The 21986-nt window shown below is 39.3% G+C and overlaps 1 pseudogene; it reads left to right on the top strand.

The window, feature by feature from the left end:
* Window positions 1-7841: 7841 nt before the first annotated feature.
* Window positions 7842-21642, top strand: LOC112934132 (translationally-controlled tumor protein-like; annotated as a pseudogene).
* The last annotated feature ends 344 nt before the right edge of the window (window positions 21643-21986 follow it).

The following is a 21986-nucleotide window of genomic DNA, read 5'->3' as shown; positions in this document are numbered from 1 at the left end:
ATTTTAAAAGCCATATACATCTCCCAAAGTTAATATTATCAAAATGTTCAGAACCTAGTAAAGAGATGTTTGGAGGTATTTTGAGTTTGTCACACACTCGATTGTGACATTCATAATATGAAGAATAAAGTTACTGTCTAAGAATTACACCAGTAAACATTAACAAAATGAAAGCTATCTATACAAAAAAACCTAGCTTAGTACACTTTTTGAAATTTTAATGGAGGTTTGAGAAACATCTGAATCCAAATAAAGTGACTATAAACAAGTTGTAAATGGAGATGAAAAAGCTGTAGCTGAATTAACTTATTGAGAATTGGACAAACTAGAATAGCAGGGATGTATGGGCTAGGTTAGTGGTCAAACTTAAGAAAGGCACTTAACAAAAAAAAATCTTAAAAAAAAAGAAAGAAAGAAAGAAAGAAAGAAAGAAAGAAAGAAAGGCACTTAAATCTTGTAAAGGAAAAATTATGACCCTCAAATGTTGACCTATATTATTTTTATTATGATGTTACATAATTACATACAAACAGAAAGCTAGATATAAACACCGTATTCTGGTTTTTGTATCATTCTTTATGTATTTATTCATATATTTGATTAAAGTGTCACAGAAGTGATTTCATTACAATGACATAAGGAACTGTACAGACTGACTCCAAGTACAGAGTCAAGTTGCCAAAAATCAGAACATGAGGAGCATGCAGTTCCTTAACACCTGTGCACGTGTGCACTCTTGCCCACAACCATCCGTGCTCCAACAATCACAGCACTATGTTCAGACATACCCCCGAGAACTTTTCCCTGGCTTCTGTCAAGTCCTGAGGATGAGAAGAGGTAAATGATCAATGAAAAGCAGCTAGGATGGCTCGACACATCTCTGTTCTGCCGACTCACAGAAAGCTGGACATGGAACACTGAGGCAGTATTTCCTTATCCATGCATTATTCTTTTTTTTAAGATTTTATTTATTTATTCATGAGACACACACAGAGAGAGAGAGAGAGGTAGAGACACAGGCAGAGGGAGAAGCAGGCTCCACGCAGGGAGCCCGACGTGGGGCTCAATCCCAAGTCTCCAGGATCAGGTCCTGGGCCAAAGGCGGCACTAAACCGCTGAGCCACCCGGCTGCCCCATCCATGCATTATTCTTACAGCAGCTTATATAGGTATAAAACCAAAGCAGATTTTAAAATTAAATGTAATTGTATAAAATAAGTGAGATTCAAATGAATATTTGAATAATTTAATACAACAGGTGATGTTTTCTGAAAAGGAAATTCAAATCAAACCCACGAGATGGCATTTCCTACCCACTAGAATGGCTAACATTAAAAACAATGACAAGGAGACAGAGCAACTGAAACAATTGTTGGCCGGAAGTGGAGAAACTGAAACAATCATACATTGTTGGAAAATGTAAAATGGTAAAACACTTTGGAAAATGTGGCAGCTTCTCATAAAGTTAAATATCATCTACATTATGACCCAGCAATTTCACTCCTAGATACTTTCCAGAAAAGAAATGAAAATACATGTTTCTTAGGTTTCTTCTCTTTTTCCCCCATGTTCATTTTTTTTTGTCTCTTAAATTCCACATATGAGTGAAATCATATAGTGTTTGTCTTTGTCTGACTGACTTTACTTAACATGATACTCCCTAGCTCCATCCACATCATTACAAATGGCAAGATTTCATTCTTTTGTATGGCTGAGTAATATTCCATTGCACATATATACAACATCTTCTTTACCCATTCATCAGTTTGTGGACATTTGAGCTCTTTCCATAATTTGGCTATTGTAAAAAACACTGCTATAAATATAGGGATGCATGTATTTTTGTATTCTCTGGGTAAATATCTAGTAGTGCAATTGCTGGATCATAGTGTAGTTCTACTTTTAACTTTCTAGTTTTAACTTTCTAATTTTTTTAGATTTTACTTCTTTATTCATGAGAGACACACAGAGAGAGGCAGAGACATAAGCAGAGGTAGAAGCAGGCTCCATGCAGGGAGCCCAATGTGGGACTTGATCCCAGGACCCGGGATCAGGCCCTGAGCTGAAGGCAGACTCTCATCCATGGAGCCACCCAGGTGCCCCTATTTTTAAATATCTAAAAAAATCTGGATAAGTTTTATATTGTATAATAATAGTTTTTTCTTGCAAATTCCACTTGCCCTTATCAAAAGTATATACAAAACGCCTTTTTTTCCCCAAAATTAACTGAAGTCTAGGTAAAATTGCCTTCATAATTAAGGTTAAGTACCATATTATACTCAAAAATATCTCACTATGCTAGCTAAATAAGGCATAAAAACCTATAAAGCAGAGTGTAATCAAAATTTATGATAAAATGCAGCTACCATACTTATTAATAAGCAGGTAAGCAGGTGATTATTAGCTGGATTTAGATTTTTTTTCAAAGGCTTTATTTATTCATGAGAGACACAGAGAGACACACAGAGAGTGTCTCTTAACATCCAAATTACCTGAGTTCCTCAAATCCTCACACTTTTAAATTTTTTAATTTAAATTCAATTAATTAACATATAATGTACTATTAGCTTCAGAGGTAGAGGTCAGTGATCATCAGTCTTGTATAACACCCAGCTCTCATTACATGATGTTCCCTCCTTAATGTCCATCATGTAGTTACCCCATCCCCCACCTCCTCCCCTCCAGCAAACTTCAGTTTGTTTCCTGCGATTAAGAGTCTCTTACAGTTTGTCTCCCTCTCTGATTTTGTTTTGCTTTATTTTTTCCTCTCTTCCCCTATGATGTTTTGTTACTTAAATTCCACATATGAGATCATGTAATAATTGTCTTTCTCCAATTGACTTATTTCACTTAATACCCTCTAGTTCCATCCATGTTGTTGCAAATGGCAAGATTTCATTTTTTTTGTTGATGGCTGAGTAGTATTCCAAAATAAATAAATAAATAAATAAATAAATAAATAAATAAATGTGTATATATATATGTATATATATATATATATATATCACATCTTCTTTATCCATTCACCTGTCGACACACATCTGGGCTCTTTCCATCATTTGGCTATTGTGGACATTGATGCTATAAACATTGGGGTACAGGGGTCCCCTTGGTCACTAGACTTGTACCTTTGGAGTAAATACCCAGTAGTGCAATTGCTAGTCATAGAGTAGCCCTATTTTCAACTTCTTGAGGAACCTCTGTACTGTTTTCCAGAGTGGCTGCACCAATTTGCACTCCCACCAATGGTATAAGAGGATTCCCTTTTCTCCACATCCTTGCCAACACCTGTTGTCTCTTGTGTTGTTAATTTTGGCCAAATAATGTATTTTTAAAATACTATGTTTCCCAAAACAAAAAAAAAAGTGAGAAAAGTGGACTCATTTTTTCAGTTTTGCATGTTTCTCTAATGTCTGGCTTAATACAAGACAGCTGGATTTTCATATCAGTATTCAATCTGTTGTGATACCACACTTCATGTAGGCTCTGGAAAATTCCACTCTACACTAGTGAGAAAATGAGAGCAGCAGATAACATCTTTAACATTGTCATTGAAATAGTTTTCACCTTGTGGATCCCCTTTGTTCACAGTTTGGAAACTACTGACCTAAGTAAGCCCTTAGACACATCTAAATTTAGATGGTGTCAATAAAATTAAAAAAGAAAAAAACTGGATTATACCTTTTTAAAAATAGTTTTATTTATGAACAGTTATCTGTTAAAATGTAGAGTGAAGTATGCCTGAATGATGGGAAATCTACATTATGTACTTAAAATTGTCTCTTACAAAATGGGTTTATTATTCAGGCACTCATATAGCATTATTTGGTACTGCTGGTCCAATACTAGAAATCTAGTTTTCTGTTGTTACTTGCTTTTAAAAAAAAAAATTATTGGGCAGCCCTGGTGGCTCAGCGGTTTAGTGCCGACTTCAGCCCAGGGCATGATCCTGGAGACCCAGGATGGAGTCCCAGGTCCAGCTCCCTGCATGGAGCCTGCTTCTCCCTCTGCCTGTGTCTCTGCCTCTGTTGTGTGTGTGTGTGTGTGTGTGTGTGTGTGTGTGTGTGTGTATCTCATGAATAAATAAATAAAATCTTTAAAAATAATTCATTTAAATATTAATTTGAGAGAGAGGGAAAGCATGAGTATGGGAGGGGAGGGACAGAGAGGAGGGGGAAGGAGAGAGAGAATCTCAAGCAGACTCCAAGCTGAGTGCAGAGTCAATGTGGGGCTCGATCCCACCACTCTGAGACTATTACCTGAGCCAAAACCAAGAATCAGATGCTTTTTTAAATTTTTTTTAAGTAGGGGATCCGTGGTGGCACAGCGGTTTAGCGCCTGCCTTTGGCCCAAGGTGCGATCCTGGAGACCCAGGATCGAGTCCCACATCGGGCTCCTGGCATGGGGCCTGCTTCTCCCTCTGCCTGTGTCTCTGCCTCTCTCTCTCTCTCTCTCTCTCTCTCTCTCTGTGTGTGACTATCATGAATAAATAAAAATTAAAAAAAAATTTTAAGTAAATTTATTTTTTATTGGTGTTCAATTTGTCAACATACAGAATAACACCCAGTGCTCATCCCGTCAGGTGCCCACCTCAGTGTCCGCCACCCAGTCACCCCCACCGCCCACCCACCTCCCCTTCCACCACCCCTAGTTTGTTTCCCAGAGTTAGGAGTCTTTCATGTTCTGTCTCCCTTTCTGATATTTCCCACTTATTTTTTCTCCTTTCCCCTTTATTCCCTTTCACTATTTTTTATATTCCCCAAATGAATGAGACCATATAATGTTTGTCCTTCTCCGATTGACCTACTTCACTCAGCATAATACCCTCCAGTTCCATCCACGTTGAAGCAAATGGTGGGTATTTGTCGTTTCTAATGGCTGAGTAATATTCCATTGTATACATAAACCATGTCTTCTTTATCCATTCATCTTTCGATGGACACCGAGGCTCCTTCCACAGTTTGGCTATTGTGGACATTGCTGCTAGAAACATCGGGGTGCAGGTGTCCCGGTATAAGAATCAGATGCTTAACGGACTGAGCCACCCAGGTGCCTCCATTGTTACTTGTATTTTAAGCTTTGTTTAGCTCTTACAGAAAAGCTGTTTATGGCACTATTGACTTCAAATAAGTTATAGGCTTGATTTCCAACTTTAAAAATCACAATTAATTTTATAAGAAACTGTCATATTGTCTTTCAAACTGTACCATTTTATATTCCCACCAGCAATAAATGGGAATTCCTATTGTTCTACATCCTCACCAACACTTGGTGTGGTCAGAGTTTTGAAAGTTAGCCATTCTAATAAGCTTGCAGTCATGTGTCATTGTTTTAATCTGCAATTCCCTAATGATGTATGATGTTGAGCATATTTTCTTTTTTTTTTTTTTGACTTTGTTTTTTATTAAGTAGGCTTGACACCCATTGTGGGTCTTTAACTCATGACCCTGACGTCAAGAGTCACAGGTTCTATCAACTGAGTCAGCCAGGTGCCCCTTGAACATATTTTCTTTTTTTTTTTTTTAAGATTTTATTTATTTACTCATGAGAGACACAGAGAGAGAGAGAGATGCAGAGACACAGGCAGAGGGAGAAGCAGGCTCCATGTAGGGAGCCCGATGCAGGACTCGATCCTGGGTCTCCAGGATCATGCCCTGGACCGAAGGCAGCGCCAAACTGCTGAGCCACCCGGGCTGTCCTTGAACATATTTTCTTTTCTTTCTTTCTTCTTCTTTTTTTTTTTTTTTTTTTTAGATTTTATTTATTTACTCATGAGAGAGAGAGAGAGAGAGAGAGAGAAAGGCAGAGACGCAGGCAGAGGCAGAAAGAGGCTCCACACAAGGAGCCAAATGAGGGACTTGATTCCAGGCCCCCAGGACCACACCCTGGACTGAAGGTGGCGCTAAACCGCTGAGCCACCCAGGCTGGAACATATTTTCATATGCATTTTTGCCATCTGTATATTTTCTTTGGTGAGGTGTCTGTTCAGATCTTTTGCCCACTTTAAAAAAAAAGATTTTATTTGTTTATTTGACAGAAAGAGAGAGCACAAGCAGGGGAAGCAGCAGGCAAAGGCAGAGGGAGAAGCAGGCTCCCTGCAGGACTCGATCCCAAGACCCTGAGATCATGACCTGAGCTGAAGGCAGATGCTTAACCAACTTGGTCACCCAGGTGCCCCCTTTTGCCCACTTTTAAGCAGACTGTTAATTTTCTTATTGTTGAGTTTTTAAAGTTATTTGTATATTTTGGATACCAGTTTTTTATCAAATAGCAAGTTCTGCAAAGATTTTCTCCCAGTCTATGGTATGCTTTTTCATTCTCTCAACAGTGTCTTTCACAGAGCAGGAGTTTTTAATTTTAATAAAGTCCAAAATCAAATTTGTCTTTCATAGATCATGCTTTTGATGTTGTATCTAAAGATTTTTCATCTATATTATCTTCTAGAAGTTTTATAGTTTTGCCAGAGGTTGGGGAAGGGAAGGACAGATATGTGGAGTGGGGGGATTTTTAGGGCAATGAAACTATTCTCTGTGATTCAATAATGATGGACACATGTCATTTGTGAAAACACACAGACTATACTACACAAAGAGTGACCCCTAATGTAAACTATTGGACTTTAGATAATAATAATGTATCAGTACTGGCTCATCAATGTAACAAATGCATGACACTAATACAAGATGCAAATGCAGACCTAACAGTGAGCGGTTTGTGGAAACTTTCTATACTTTCCCATCAATTTTCCATAAGCCTAAACAGCTCAAAAATAAACTCTATTAATTTTTTAAATTACATCTACCCCCCAAAACTACTACAAAATAATCAAGTATTACAGAATGAAATTACTAGGGACACCTGGCTGGCTCAGTACGTGGAGCATGCAACCCTTGATCTCAGGGTTTTAGGCTGAAGCCCCACGTTGGGTATAGAGATTACATAAAAATAAAAAATATTTTAAAAATGAAATTAAATTCAAGTGAGGCTTTGTTTGTTCATGATTATCAGAACTCATATTTTACCAATACTATGCACAGGCAATTCTTAAAAGCCCAATCTGAAAGGATCAACTCTATCTTCATGGAATTGTTCTGTTCTCTTTAAGATATGATTAGGATTGTGGCATATGGAAATCTTCATGAAAATGATTATCTAATCCAATTCGTGCTGAAATTGGGAGCAGAGAGTTTGTTCATGAAGTATTTACTACTTCATTTGCTGTTACAAACTGTTGCCTGTGATATTTACAAAGCAAAAGCCTCACTCTAAAGCTACTTGCTGTGAAAGGTGGTAGCTGGGGCACAAGTGTTGCGGTTGGCATGCCTCGGTTGTAGGTACTGAATGGGGCACATTTGTCCATCCTCCCTCTCTGTTCCAGCACCTGGGAAAGTTTTTTTCATTCATCTTGGTAGGATATCATTTGCTTTCACTTGCAAGAGCCACAAATGAATGAATGGCCATGAGAGCACAGGATGGTACTTGTTCTTAAGGGAGTCTTGAGCTTAGGTGAAGTTTTATAAAAGAAGAATTCAATTGTTAAAAACTCATCCCAGTCTGCCCAGCCTTAATTGATGGAAAGGGGTCTTCTGGTCATTAAAGACATGTGTTCTTTTTTGGGATAGATGTCAATCATCAAGCTGCTTCATGGCTTCTTTCTGATCAGCAGTTAGTTTTCCAAGAACTGTACATTGGGACAGGAATCCTTGGAGAGTGGGCCTGAGTTTTGAGGCTACTGTAGGGGTAATGCCCCTTTATAAGTTAAGGAATAGGCCAACTGGCTTAAAAATCAAGGAGTTTCTTTTAGAAAGAACCTTTCCCTAAGACCCTATCTATATTGGAAACATGAAAACCTCGAGTTCCTGGACCTATAAGATTGTGGACCACATTCTGTACTGTGGAGACCTCATCGAGGTAAGCACTGATAAAGCACCAGCCCACTGTCTCTATGCACCAGCCCACTGTCTCTATGGGTCACTGTGTGTGTCTATGGCTGTCATTTCCCCCAGGAGAGGGTATATTCTAGCTCTGCCATAGGTTTTGTATCCTGCACAGCTCCTGGCATGAGGTCTTGCAACATGGAAGACTGCTGAGTCAACATTAATCTACTGTAGCTCTGACTTCAGATTCCATCAGGGCAGTTTTTATTTCAGAAAGTAAACAGCAGAGTGGACCCAGCCTAGCACTGGCCAGCAAAGCAGTCTAAAGATATAGGCTGTTCAAAATGTGGGCAATTCCTCTGATTTTCTGGGTCTATCTTTGCTCCCAGGTCTCTTTGGATGAAATAAATTCACTTCTCCCAGGGAACTCTCAAATATACACTCCCTACTGAGGATGGATCTATCTTTCTAGAACTCATATCTTAAATCTCCCTCTTTATATCCTTCCCCTCCTTAGACTACTTCCTCCCCACGTGTAGGGATAGCAAACACAGATCTCAGTGGGGCAGATATGTGAGTTTATGTGAGGGATGGGGCCTGTTAATATGGGGACTGGTAGGAATTGTGGCAAACTGAAAGGCATTCACACTTGAAAGTTTTTAAAACTGACCTGGTCAAATCAAACGCCTGGACAGGAAGAGCAATTCAGCCACCAACGGCCAATGTGGGATGGATGTACACTGTATGGTATAAACTGCTCCACGTGAACAAAGGGCCCGTCCCAACCTCCATCAACAGCCTGTTCTTCAAGTGCAGCCACTCCTACCCCTGCCCCTACATTCTGCTTACACGACAAACTTCTATGCATATTCTCTATTACTTTGGTTTGTGCATTTTTTTTTTTGTTCCTCAACATTTATCAAACACCTAATATGTATCAGGCACTATAATAGGTGCTGAGGAAACAGTGGTGAACAAGTTTATGAGTTCATGGAGTTAATAGTGTAGTGAAGAGACATACATGTTAGACATATATCAGCCTGTGATAAGAGACATGAGAGAAGTACAGGGCATGATGGGAACATACACAAAGCCACAGAGAGCAGGTTTGGAAGGCTTCCCAGAGGAGCAGATATTCTCACTGAGGCTAATGATGAGTGAGGAAGCAAAGAAGAGAGTGAAAGAGCGAGGGTGGGGGTAGGGAGAGGGTTTCCTGGAAAGGGAGCAGTACTTGTAAAGATCCCTAAGGAAACGGGCACTCCATGTGGCTGGAGAGCATGGATGTTAGAAGGGTGGCACAAGATAAAGTTGGGAAGGTGAGCAAAGGTCAGATATTCCCAAGCTTTGTGCCCAAAAAAGGAGTTCAGATATTGTCCAAAGGGCAATGGGCAGCCACCAACAGTTTTTAGTCAAAGACCATTTTGACCCAAATTTGCATTTTAGAAGAATCCCACAGGCATAAGTGTGAAGTGAGCAAGCCTGGAAGTAAGGAGGATAATTACAGGGTTCTCATAATAAACCAGCCAGAGATGATCAGCCTAACCTGAGGAGCAGCAGTAGGGTAGAAAGCATGGACCAGACTTGGGAAGATGGATTGATATAACTCAGAGACTGATTATGAGGTTATGAGGAGAAAGACAATAGGAGGCATAAATGACGGACTTGGAGTACCCTGATTGCCTATTCCTCCTTTCAGCTTACTTCTCTCATTAGTCCTCATGGACTCTCTAGGCACCTTCTTGTCGGCTTCCCCCAACACTCTGTCCCACTGCTGGTGTAGCACAGCATACTGTACGATGAGACGTTGTATGTTCTTCTTCCTTGTTGCATTGGGCAGAGAGCCTGTATCAGTCAGGGTCAAATTAGAAGATGGACATTACACAGTAATTTTAACAGCTAAATTTTAATGGTAGAATTAATAACTGTAACAAGGGATTTGAGTGATGAGGGATTGGCTAGTAAAAAGTAAAAAGAACTCTAAAGAATATCAGCAGATATAAGGTTCACCGACTACCTCTGAGACTGAGGTAGAGAGCACCCAGGCTGAGAACCAGACCTTGTTGGAGAGGACATGGCTGCAGGTAATTGGATGGCACAGAAGTTGCTTGGTGTTGTGCCAATGGTAGTTGCTGGAAATTTGCCCTCCAAATTTGCTGGAAACCTACCTTCTGAGCTGCCATAGAAAGTCATTTCACAGAAAGGTGTCTCACTGGAGGCATCTTGCTACAAAGCCAATCAAAGGGGTTTTCAGGGAGAAACTACCAGCTCCTAGGTGCTGCTAACCACTGTTATTGCAGGAACCAAGTTCTGGAGGAGCTACATGAGCTGCAGAGCCATGGTGCTGCAAAAGCCATCTGCACTACAGGGCACTGAGGTATCCATGCATACTGCAGGAACCTGCTAGAATACACCAGAATAAGAAGGAAACCCCTTCCTCATGCAATCACTCTCCAGAAGTCCACAGCTTAGAAAGCTGAACATAGGGCAGCCCCGGTGGCACAGTGGTTTAGCGCCGCCTGCAGCCTGAGGTGTGATCCTGGAGACCCGAGATTGAGTCCCATATCAGGCTTCCTGTAGGGGGCCTGCTTCTCCCTCTGCCTGGGTCTCTGCCTCTCTCTCTGTGTCTCTATGAATAAATAAACAAAATATTTTAAAAAAAGAAAGAAAGCTGAACATAGTACCACCTGACAAAGGAAAAATTACTTTTAAATGGTCCAGCTCCATTTTCATACAGCAATCAATGAAGAGTGAATGTGGTACCAAGAAGCGATAAATTGGTGAATAGCACGACCCCTTCCTGTTTATTATCATAAGCTGCTGGAGCACCACAGAGGCTAGAAATCAACATGTCAAGGAAGGTTCAGAAGTGTATATTCAAGTCTTTTGCCCATTTTTAAATTGAGTTGGGGTTTTTTTGTTGTTGTTCTTGAGTTTTATACATTCTGGATCTAAATCTCTTATCAGATACATGGTTTTCAAATATTTTCTCCCATGATATAGTTTGTTTTCTTGATACTGTCCTTTGACACACAAAAGTTTTCTTTTTAAAAAAAATATTCATTTATTCATGAGAGACACAGAGAGAGAGGCAGAGACACAGGCAGAGGGAGAAGCAGGCTCTGTGCAGGAAGCCCAATGTGGACTCGATCCCAGATCACAAGATCACGCCCTGTGCTGGAGGCAGATGCTCAACTGCTGAGCCACCCAGGCGTCCCATACACAAAAGTTTTCAGTTTTGATGTGGTTCAACTTATCTATTTTTTTCTTTTGTTGCCTGTGCTTTTAGGGTCATATCCAAGAAATCATTGCTAAATCCAATGTCATGAACTTTTCTCCTGTGTTTGCTCCTATGAGTTTTATAAAGTCAGATCTCATGTTTAGGTCTTTGATTTACTTTAAGTTTTGTATATGATGTAAGGTAAGAGTCCAACTTCATTCTTTTGCATGTGAATATCCTGTTTACCCAGCACCATCTGTTAAAAAGCACTTTTCTCAGTTCTCTCTTCTATTCCATTGGTCCATATGTCTGCTTTTATTCCAGTACCACACCATTTTGATTACTTTGGCATTGTAGTTTGCTTTGAAATCAGGGACTGTGAGCCCTCTAAGATTTTTTTTTTTTCAAAACTGTTTTAACTATTAAGAATCCTGAGGATGGGCTTTCTCTATTTCTAAAAAAAAGTCATTGTGTTGTGATAGGGATGGCATCAAATCCATAAATCAGGGATCCCTGGGTGGTGCAGCGGTTTGGCGCCTGCCTTTGGCCCAGGGCACGATCCTGGAGACTCGGGATCAAGTCCCACGTCGGGCTCCCGGTGCATGGAGCCTGCTTCTCCCTCTGCCTGTGTCTCTGCCTCTCTCTCTCTCTCTGTGTGTGTGTGTGACTATCATAAATAAATAAAAATTTTAAAAAAAAGATTTTATTTTTAGTAATCTCTACACCCAATGTGGGGCTCAAACATACCCTGAGATCAGGAGTCACATGCTCTATTGACTGAGCCAGCCAGGCGCCCCATTTACATCTACTTTAAATTTTCAGCTATGTTTTTTAGTTTTCAGTGTACAAATCTTTTTCCTCCTTAATCAAATCTGTTCCTAAGTATTTTATTCTTTTTGGTGCTATTATAAATGGAATTTTCTTAATTTCCTTTTCAGGTTGTTTATTTTGATGAAAAATGTGACTGATGTTTCAATGTTGATTTCTATTTTGTAATTTTGCTGTATTTTTTTAGTTATAGAGGTTTTTTGTGTGTATGTGTGGACTCTTTAGACTTTTCTACATATGAGATCATGTTATCTGCAAACAAGGATAATTTTACTGCTTTCTTTCCAATATATATGCCTTTTATTTATTTTTCTTGTCTTTTTCTTGTTCTGTCTAGAACTTCCAATACTGTATTGAATAGAAGTGGTGAAAGAAGGTATCCTTGTCTTGTTCATGATCTTAGGGGGAAATTTTTCTTTCACCATTGAGTGTGATGTTAGTTGTGGGTTTTTCACATATGAGATTTTTTACATTGAAAATGTTTCTTTCTATTCCTAGCTTGTCAAGTCTTTTATCATGAAAGGGTGATAAATCTTCACAAATGTTTTTTCTGCATCAGTTGAAATGATCATATAGTTTATTTTTTTCTTTTCTATTAATATGGTGTATTACATTAATTTTATTATTTTGCACTAAAGTATAACTGGTATATTACATTATATTAGTTTAGGTATAAAACACACTTTGATATTTGTATACAGTGTGAAATGATCACCACAGGGATCCCTGGGTGGTGCAGCGGTTTGGCACCTGCCTTTGGCCCAGGGCGCGATCCTGGAGACCCGGGATCGAATCCCACATCAGGCTCCCGGTGCATGGAGCCTGCTTCTCCCTCCGCCTGTGTCTCTGCCTCTCTCTCTCTCTCTGTGACTATCATAAATAAATAAAAATAAAAAAAAAATGATCACAATAAATCCAGTTAACATCCATCATTATACATGATTACAAAAAAATTTTTTCTTGCGATGAGAACTTTTAAGATCTACTCTTAGCAATTTTCAAATATGCAACACAGTATTATTATAGATGTTACATTTTCATGACATTTATTTTACAACTAGAAGTTTATTTATTTTCTTATATTGAACCATCCTTGCATTCCAGGAACAAATTCCACTTGGTCTTGGTCTATGATTCTATTAATATACTGCTAAATTTTTTTGCTTAGGGTTTTTGCATCAATGTTCATAAAAGATAATGGCTTATAGTTTTCTAGTGGTATCTATCTGGCCATTGTATGAGGGTAATGCTGACTTTATAGAATGAAGTAGGAATGTTCCTTCCTTTTCAGTTTTTTGGAAGACTATGAGAAGGACTGGTGTTGATCCTTCTTAAAGTTAGTAGAATTCACCAGTGAACCCATCTGATCAAGGGCTTTTCCTTTGGGGACGTGTTTGATTACTAATTGAATCTTCTTACCAGTTATGAATAGCTTTTTTGTTTCTTCATGATTCAGTCTTCGCAGGTATGTGTTTCTAGAGATTTGTCCATTTCATCTTGGTTATCCAATTTGCTGGTGTAAAAGTGTTCATAGTACTCTCATTGTTTTTAAAATTTCTTTCAGATTGGTAAAATGTCTCCACTCTCATTTCCATTTTTTTAGTTTGAGTCCTCTTTTTTTTTTCTTAGTCAATCTAGCTAAATGTTTGTCAACTTTTTATCTTTTCCCAAGAATCAACTTTTGGTTTTGCTTATTTCCTCTATCATTTTTCTTTTCTTTTTTTTTTAAGATTTTATTTATTTATTCATGAGACACACACACACAGAGAGAGAGAGAGAGAGAGAGAGGCAGAGACACAGGCAGAGGCAGAGGGATTCCTTCCATGCAGGAAGCCCAATGTGGGACTTGATCCTGGGCCTCCAGGATCATGTCCCAGGCTGAAAGCGGCACTGAACCGCTGAGCCACCTGGGCTGCTCTCCTCTATCATTTTTCTATTCTCTTTTATATTCTAATCTCTAACATTTCCTTCCTTTTTCTAGCTTTGGGTATAATTTGTTTTTCTTTTTCTGGTTCTTTACAGTGTAAAGTTAGGTTGTTGATTTGAGTTCCTTCTTTTGTCATGTATATGCTTACAGCAATAAATTTCCTCCCTGGCACTACTTTTCTGCATCCCTTAAGTTTTGGTATATTGTCATTCTGTTTTCGTTTCTTCAAGGTGTTTTCTAAAGATTTTTTTATTTTTTTTTATTTTTTTATTTTTTTTATTTTTTAAAGATTTTTTTAAAGTTTTTGTTTATTTATGATAGTCACACACAGAGAGAGAAAGAGAGAGAGAGAGGCAGAGACACAGGGAGAGGGAGAAGCAGGCTCCATGCACCGGGAGCCTGACGTGGGATTCGATCCCGGGTCTCCAGGATCGCACCCTGGGCCAAAGGCAGGCGCTAAACCGCTGCGCCACCCAGGGATCCCTTCAAGGTGTTTTCTAATTTTCCTTGTAATTTTTTTTCTTTGGTCCATCAGTTGTTTAAAAGTGTGTAGTTAAATTAAACATATTTGTAGATTTTCCTGTCTTCCTTCTGTTTCTGATCTCTAGCATCGTTACACTGTAATCAGAAAATAAATTATCTATGATTTCAATTAAGACTTGTTTTGTGGCCTAACTTATGGTCTATCCTGGAGAATGTTCCATGAGTATTTGAGAAAAATGTGTATCCTGATGTTGTTGGTTCAACTTTTCTATATATGTCTGTTAGACTTAATTGGTTTATATTATTGTTCAAGTCTCTTTTTTAAAAAATTAGACTCTGCACCTACTGTGGAATCCAATGCAGAGCTTGAACTCACAACCCTGAGATCAAGACCTGAGCAGAGATCAAGAGTTAAATCCTTAACCAGCTGAGGCACCCCAAGTCATCTATTTTCTTATTGATCTTTTTTCTGGTTGTTCTATTATTGTAAGTGGGAATTGATGTGTCCAACTATTATTGTAGAGCTGTTAATCTCTCCTTCAATTCTATCAATATTTGTTTCATGTATACTTTGGATCTCTAGTAATTTGTACATGTGTGTTTACAATTTTGTATCTTCTTGTGAATTTATCCTTTTGTCAATATAAACATCTTTCTTTGTCACTTGCAATAATTATCGACTTAAAGTCTATTTTGTTTAATATTAGTATAGCTACCCTAGCTCTCTTCTGGTTACCATTTATATGACATATCTTTTCCCATCCTTTCATTTTCAACCTATTTGTGTCCTTAAATATAAAATGAATATTTTATGGTGAAAATTAACAAGACAGGAAACAACAAATGTTGGAGAGTATGTGGAGAAAGGGGAACCCTCTTGCACTGTTGGTGGGAATGTGAACTGGTGCAGCCACTCTGGAAAACTGCGTGGAGGTTCCTCAAAGAGTTAAAAATAGAACTGCCTTACAACCCAGCAATTGCACTGCTGGGGATTTACCCCAAAGATACAGATGCAGTGAAACGGCAGGACACCTGCACCCCAATGTTTATAGCAGCAATGTCCACAATAGCCAAACTGTGGTAGGAGCTTCGGTGTCCACTGAAAGATGAATGGATAAAGAAGATGTGGTTTATGTATACAAGGGAATATTACTCAGCTATCAGAAAGGACGAATACCCACCATTTGCTTTGACGTGGATGGAACTGGAGGGTATTATGCTGAGTGAAGTAAGTCAATTGGAGAAGGACAAACATATGGTCTCATTCATTTGGGGAATATAAAAAATAGTGAAAGGGAATAAAGGGGAAAGGAGAGAAAATGAGTGGGAAATACCAGAGAGGGTGACAGAACATGAGAGACACCTAACTCTGGGAAACAAATAAGGGGTGGTGGAAGGGGAGGTGGGCAAGGGGTTGGGGTAACTGGGTGACAGGAACTGAGGGGGGCACTTGATGGGATGATTGCTGGGTGTTATACTATATGTTGACAAATCAAACTCCAATTAAAAATATATATACAGGGATCCCTGGGTGGCGCAGCGGTTTGGCGCCTGCCTTTGGCCCAGGGCGCGATCCGGGTCTCCGGGATCGAATCCCACGTCGGGCTCCCGGTACATGGAGCCTGCTTCTCCCTCTGCCTGTGTCTCTGCCTCTCTCTCTCTCTCTCTCTGTGACTATCATAAATAAATTTAAAAAATTTAAAAAAATAAAAATAAATAAAAATAAAAAATATATACAAAAATAAATAAAATGAGTATCTTGGAATGCCTGAGCGGCTCAGTCTGTTAAGCATCTGCCTTCAGCTCTGGTCATGATTGCAGATTCCTGGGATCAAGGCCCACATTGGGCTCCCTACTCAGCAAGGGAGCCTGCTTCTCCTTCTCCCTCTGCCTGCTGCTCTCCCTGCTTGTGCTTTCTTTCTCTCAAATAAGTAAATAAAATCTTTAAAAACTAGAAAAATAAAATGAATATCTTGGGAGGCATCTGGGTGGTGCAGCTAGTTAAATGTCTGACTCCTAATTTTGGCTCAGGTTATGATCTCAGGGCTGTGAGACTGAGCCCCATATTGGGTTCCATGCTGGGCACGGAGATTGCTTTAAGATTCTCTCTTTCTCGGGCAGCCCGGGTGGCTCAGCGGTTTAGTGCTGCCTTCGGCCCAGGGCATGATCCTGGAGACCTGGGATCGAGTCCCATGTCCAGCTCCCTGCCTGGAGCCGGCTTCTCCCTCTGCCTGTGTCTCTGCCTCTTTTTCTCATAAATCAATAAATAAAGATCTTTTAAAAATCCTTAAAAAAAAAAGATTCTCTCTCTCCCTCTGCCCCTCCCACCCCTGCTTTTGCTCTTTCTTTTCTTTTTTAAGATTTTATTTACTTACTTTAGAGAGAAAGTGCAGGGGTAGGGGAGAGAGAGAGAATCTCAAGCAGACTCCAGGCTGAGCAGGGAGTTCCATGTCAGGCTCAATCCCATGACCCTGAGATCATGACTCAAGCTGAAACCAAGACTTAGATGTCACCCAGATGTCCCACCTCTAAATAAATAAATAAATATTTTAAAATGAGTATTTTGGGCTTTTCCTCCCGCTCCCTGCCTCCCCAACCTCCTCCACCCCATCACCGACCCTGTACCCCTGTGCTGCTCTGGTAGCATTGTGCTGGCTCAGAGCTCTGGCTCCTACTAAACTAGCTCTGCTGTTATCTCTATCCAGCCGCAGTCACAATCATCTACCCAACATCTACAAGATCTGGGAGATCACAGACAGGCTATGCCTGGAGTGGAGCGGTCAGTAGGAAAGAGGGTAACATTGATGACTGGTTCATTGGTAGAAATGCCTCTGCTGAAGGCCCCAAGGGTGAAGGTACCAAAAGCACAGTAATCACTGGCATTGATATTGTCATGAACCTTCACTTGCAAGAAACCAGCTTCATAAAGGAAGCCTATAAGAAATACATAAAAAAAATAAAAAAATAAAAATAAATAAAAATAAAAATAAAAAAAAATAAAAAAAAAAGAAATACATAAAAGATGGGATGTTGGGCAGCCCCAGTGGCATAGTGGTTTAGTGCTGCCTGCAGCCCAGGGTGTGATCCTGGAGACCCAGGATCGAGTCCCACATCGGGCTCCCTACGTGGAGCCTGCTTCTTCCTCTGCCTGTGTCTCTGCCTCTCTATCTCTGTGTCGCTCATGAATAAATAAATAAATAATATCTTAAAAAAAAAAAGATGGGATGCCTGGGTGTCTCAGGGGTTGGGAGTCTGCCTTTGGCTCACAGTGTGGTCCTGGGGTCCTGGGATCGATGGAGTCCCACATCCGGCTTCCTGCATGGAGCCTGCTTCTCCTTCTCCCTGTGTCTCTTTCTCTCTGTGTCTCTCATGGATAAATAAATAGAATGTTTTTTTAAAAAAGAAATACATAAAAGGGGCACCTGTGTGGTTCAGTTGGTTGAGCATCTGCCTTCGGCTCAAGTCATGACATCCGAGTCGTGGGACTGAACCCCAAGTCAGGCTCCCTGCTCATCGGGGAGTATGATTCTCCTTCTACCTGGGCCCCTCCCCTCTGTTTGTGCTCTCTCTCTCAAATAAAAAATATCTTTTAAAAAAGTAGTATATAAAAGATTACATGATGTCAATCAAAGGCAAATTTGAAGAACAGAGGCCAAAAAGACTAAAAAATGTTATGACAGGGGCTGCAGAACAAATCAAGCACATCTTTGCTAATTTTAAAAACTACCAGTTCTTTATTGGTGAAACATGAATTCAAATGGTATGGTTGATCTGCTGGACTACTATGAAGATGCTGTGACCCCATATATGATTTTCTATAAGAATGGCTTAGAAATGGAAAAATGTCAACAAATTTGGCTATTGGTTTGGATGTGTCACCTACTGTCATAACTGGCTGCTGCTCTTCATCTATACTACACCAGGACTGAGACAAATAGAACAATGTCATCTTAAACTTTTCATTAATTTGACTTTGATTTGTTTGGAGGAGGCATTGTTTTCAAGAGAAAAAAAAGTCATATAGGTTGTCTAAAAATAAAGTGCATTTAAACTCAAAATAAAATGAGTGTCTTGGGGTGCCTGGCTAGCTCAGTCAGTGGAGCATGTGATTCTTGATCTTAGGGCCCTGAGTTGAAGCCCCACATTGGGCATAGAGGTTACTTTAAGTACATGCATACATACAGGACAAATGGATGTTCACTGAGGAAACCAAAAATAAATAAAAAATAAAAAATAAAACGAGTATCTTATGGACAGGATATAGTTGGCTTATTTAAAATATCTATTCTTGGGACGCCTGGGTTGCTCAGTGGTTTAGCATCCGCCTTTGGCTCAGGTCATGATCCCAGGGTCCCGGATCAAGTCCCGCATTGGGCTCCCCATAGGGAACCTGCTTCTCCCTCTGCCTGTGTCTCTGCCCCTCTGTGTGTCTCTCTCATGAATAAATACATAAAATCTTTTTAAAAACTCTATTCTTGGGGCGCCTGGGTGACTCAGTCTGCCTTCAGTTTGGATCATGATCTCAGGGTCCTGGGAGCAGGCCCCATATCAGGCTCCCTGCTCAGCGGGGAGCCTGCTTCTCCCCCTGCTTGACACTCCCCCTGCCTGTTCCCTCTCTCTCCCTCTCTCTCATTTGTCAAATAAATAAAGTATTTTAAAAACATCTATTCTAGCCATGCCTAGGTGGCTCAACCAGTTAAGCATCTGCCTTCCACTGGGGTCATGTGACCCCCAGTTGGGCTCACCACTCAGCAGGAAATCTGCTTCTCTCTCTCCCTCTGTGTGCTGGCTTGCTCACTCGCTCTCTCTCTCAAATAAATAAATAAATAAATAAATCTTTAAAAAGTAAAAGTAAAAAAATTTAAAAATCTTTTCTACCAATCTTTGTATTAAAAAAAAGATTTTAGGGGATCCCTGGGTGGCTCAGTGGTTTAGTGCCGCCTTCAGCCCAGGGTGTGATCCTGGAGACCCGGGATCGAGTCCCATGTGGGGCTCCCTGCATGGAGCCTGCTTCTCCCTCTGCTTGTGTCTCTGCCTCTCTGTGTGTGTGTGTCTCTCGTGAATAAATAAATAAAATCTTTATTTTAATTTTAATTTTTTATTTATTTTTAAAATATTTTATTTATTCTTTTATTTTTTTATTTATTTTAAAAAGATTCTATTTATTTATTCATGAGAGAGAGAGAGAGAGAGAGAGAGGCAGAGACACAGGCAGAGGGAGAAGTAGGCTCCATGCAGGGAGCCCCACATGGGACTTGATCCCAGGTCTCCAGGATCACACCCTGGGCTGAAGGCGGCGCTAAACCACTGAGCCACCCAGGCTGCCCCAATCTTTATATTTTGATTAGATAGTTTTATCCTTCTATGTTTAAAGCAATTGCTGAAAGGGAAACACTTATTTTTACCATTTTGTTATTTGTTTTAATACGTATCACACAAAATTTTATGTATTATAGCTTTTTTCATTCCTCATCTCCTTTGTTATGGCTTTCCGTTATGTTTAATTTTTTGTAGTGACACTTTTGATTCCCTTCTCTTTTCCTTTTGTATTCTATAAATATTTTCTTTGTGGTTACCATGAGGATTGCATATCATAAAATTGTAACAATCTATTTCAAATTGATACTATCTTGACTTCAATCACACATATAGGCTTCTTTTATGAAGCTGGTTTCTTGCAAGTGATGGTTCATAAAAATTAAAAACTGCACTTGATACAACTAACGCTATTTGTTATTAATATCACAAATTACATCTTTATGTATTGGATACCCATTGACATAGATTTATAATTATCCCCATGCATGTCTCTTAAATCTTGTAGAATATAAAAAGTAGAGTTACAAATAAAAATTATAGTAACACTGGCTTTCATATTTGCCCATGTATTTACCATTTACAGAGAACTTTAAATCTTTATATGGCTAAAAGTTAGTCTAGAATCCTTTCATTGTAACCTAGAGGGCTCTGCAGCATTTATTGGAAGACAGATCCAATAAATGGTAATGACCTCCCTTAGCTTTTATTCATCTGGGAATGTCTTATTTTTTCCCTCATTTTTGCTGGATATAGAGTTCTCAGTTGACAGATTTTGTTAGTTTGTTTTAAAGCACTTTAAGTACATAATTCCACTCACTTCAGGCCTCCAAAGTTCTTGCCAAGAAATTGGCTGCAAATTTTGTTAAGATTCTATTTTTAAGTAATCTCTGCACACGTTGTGGGGCTCCAACCCACAACACTGAGATCAAGAGTCTCATGTTCTACCAACTGAGCCAGTTACGTGCCCCAGCTGCAAACTTTATTGAGGATCTCTTGTACATGATGAATCACTTTTCTCTTGCTGCTTTCAAGATTCTTGGTCTTTTCTTTTCATAGTTTGATTATAATGTGTTTTGGTGTTGTCTCTTTGGGTTTAATCCTATTTGGAGTCATTGAGATTGTTGGACTTGTAGGTCCATGTATTTTCTCAAATTTTTGAAGTTCTTAGTCATTAATTTCAAATAATCTCTGCCTCTTCCTTCCTCATTTCTCCTTCTAGAACTCCCATAATGCATATGAGTCCATTTGATGATGCCCACATGTTCCTTCAGCTCTGTTCACATTTCACTTTTCACCTCAGGATAATAATTTCATATGTCCTATCTTCAAGTTCACTGATTCTTTGCCTGCTCAAGATCTGCTGTTGAGCTCCTCTATTTTTAAATTTACTTATTTTTTAGCTCAAAAAAATTTTAGTTCCTCTTTGTAATTCTTTTTTGTTGATATTCTCATTTTGTGCACATATAATATTCATGATTTCCTTTAGCTTTTTGTGTTTTTATTTAGCTCTTTCAGGATACTTAAAGATAGTTAAAAAAAAAAAAAAAAAAGGTCTTTGTCTAGTAAGTCTGATGCCTGTCCTTTTTCAGGGATGGTTTCTGTCAATGTATTTTTTTCCTTTAAATGGATCATGTTTTCCTGTTTCTTTGCATGTTTTGTAATTTTGTTGATGTTGTTGAAAATTAGGCATTTGAAAGAATCCATCTCTCCTAGTCTTTGCAGACTGGCATCACACTCAAGCAACCCTTCTCTAATTATTCGGCTCTTCTCTAGACCTTGAGATCAGCTCAAGGTGAAAGCTCAAGGTATTTTCATGTCCCTTTGAGTATGTGTCTTCCCTCAACTTGTGTGGCTTTAATAATTCCCCTGTATACATGGCTACTTTTGAAAGTCTTAATTTTCCAGAGTCTCATCCAGCTTCTCATGGCTCTAGATAATCTGTTGTACATCTCGACCTGTAACGTCTTCCCTCAGGCATCTGTGGGTCTGTAATCCCTCTGCAGCTTTCTTGAGCAGTGCTTACCACTTTTCTTTTTTTTTCTTTTTTCAATTTACCACTTTTCTATCTGAGCTTTGGGTTAGACAAAGCAGATACAAATTCTTCAGCCCCCAGGCAGATCAAATGTTACAAGTAAGTTCTGTTCTGCTCGCTCTGGTTTCAAAGGAAGGAATTGTGGACTGGGCTGCTGCCTCTTTCAGGCCAATATTATTGCTATGCCATGAAAGCTGTGGGGCGAGACTGAGTAAAAGCAGTACAAAATTTTCAATGTTTTTGAATGTGGCTTTTTACTGATTGGATATTTATGTTGTTTGCCAGAATTCCTATAAGGATTTTT

This window comes from Vulpes vulpes, chromosome 3 (assembly GCF_048418805.1).
Source record: "Vulpes vulpes isolate BD-2025 chromosome 3, VulVul3, whole genome shotgun sequence".
NCBI lineage: Eukaryota > Metazoa > Chordata > Mammalia > Carnivora > Canidae > Vulpes > Vulpes vulpes.
Note: the sequence above shows the minus strand (reverse complement) of the source record. Positions and strands in the feature narration are given on the sequence as shown.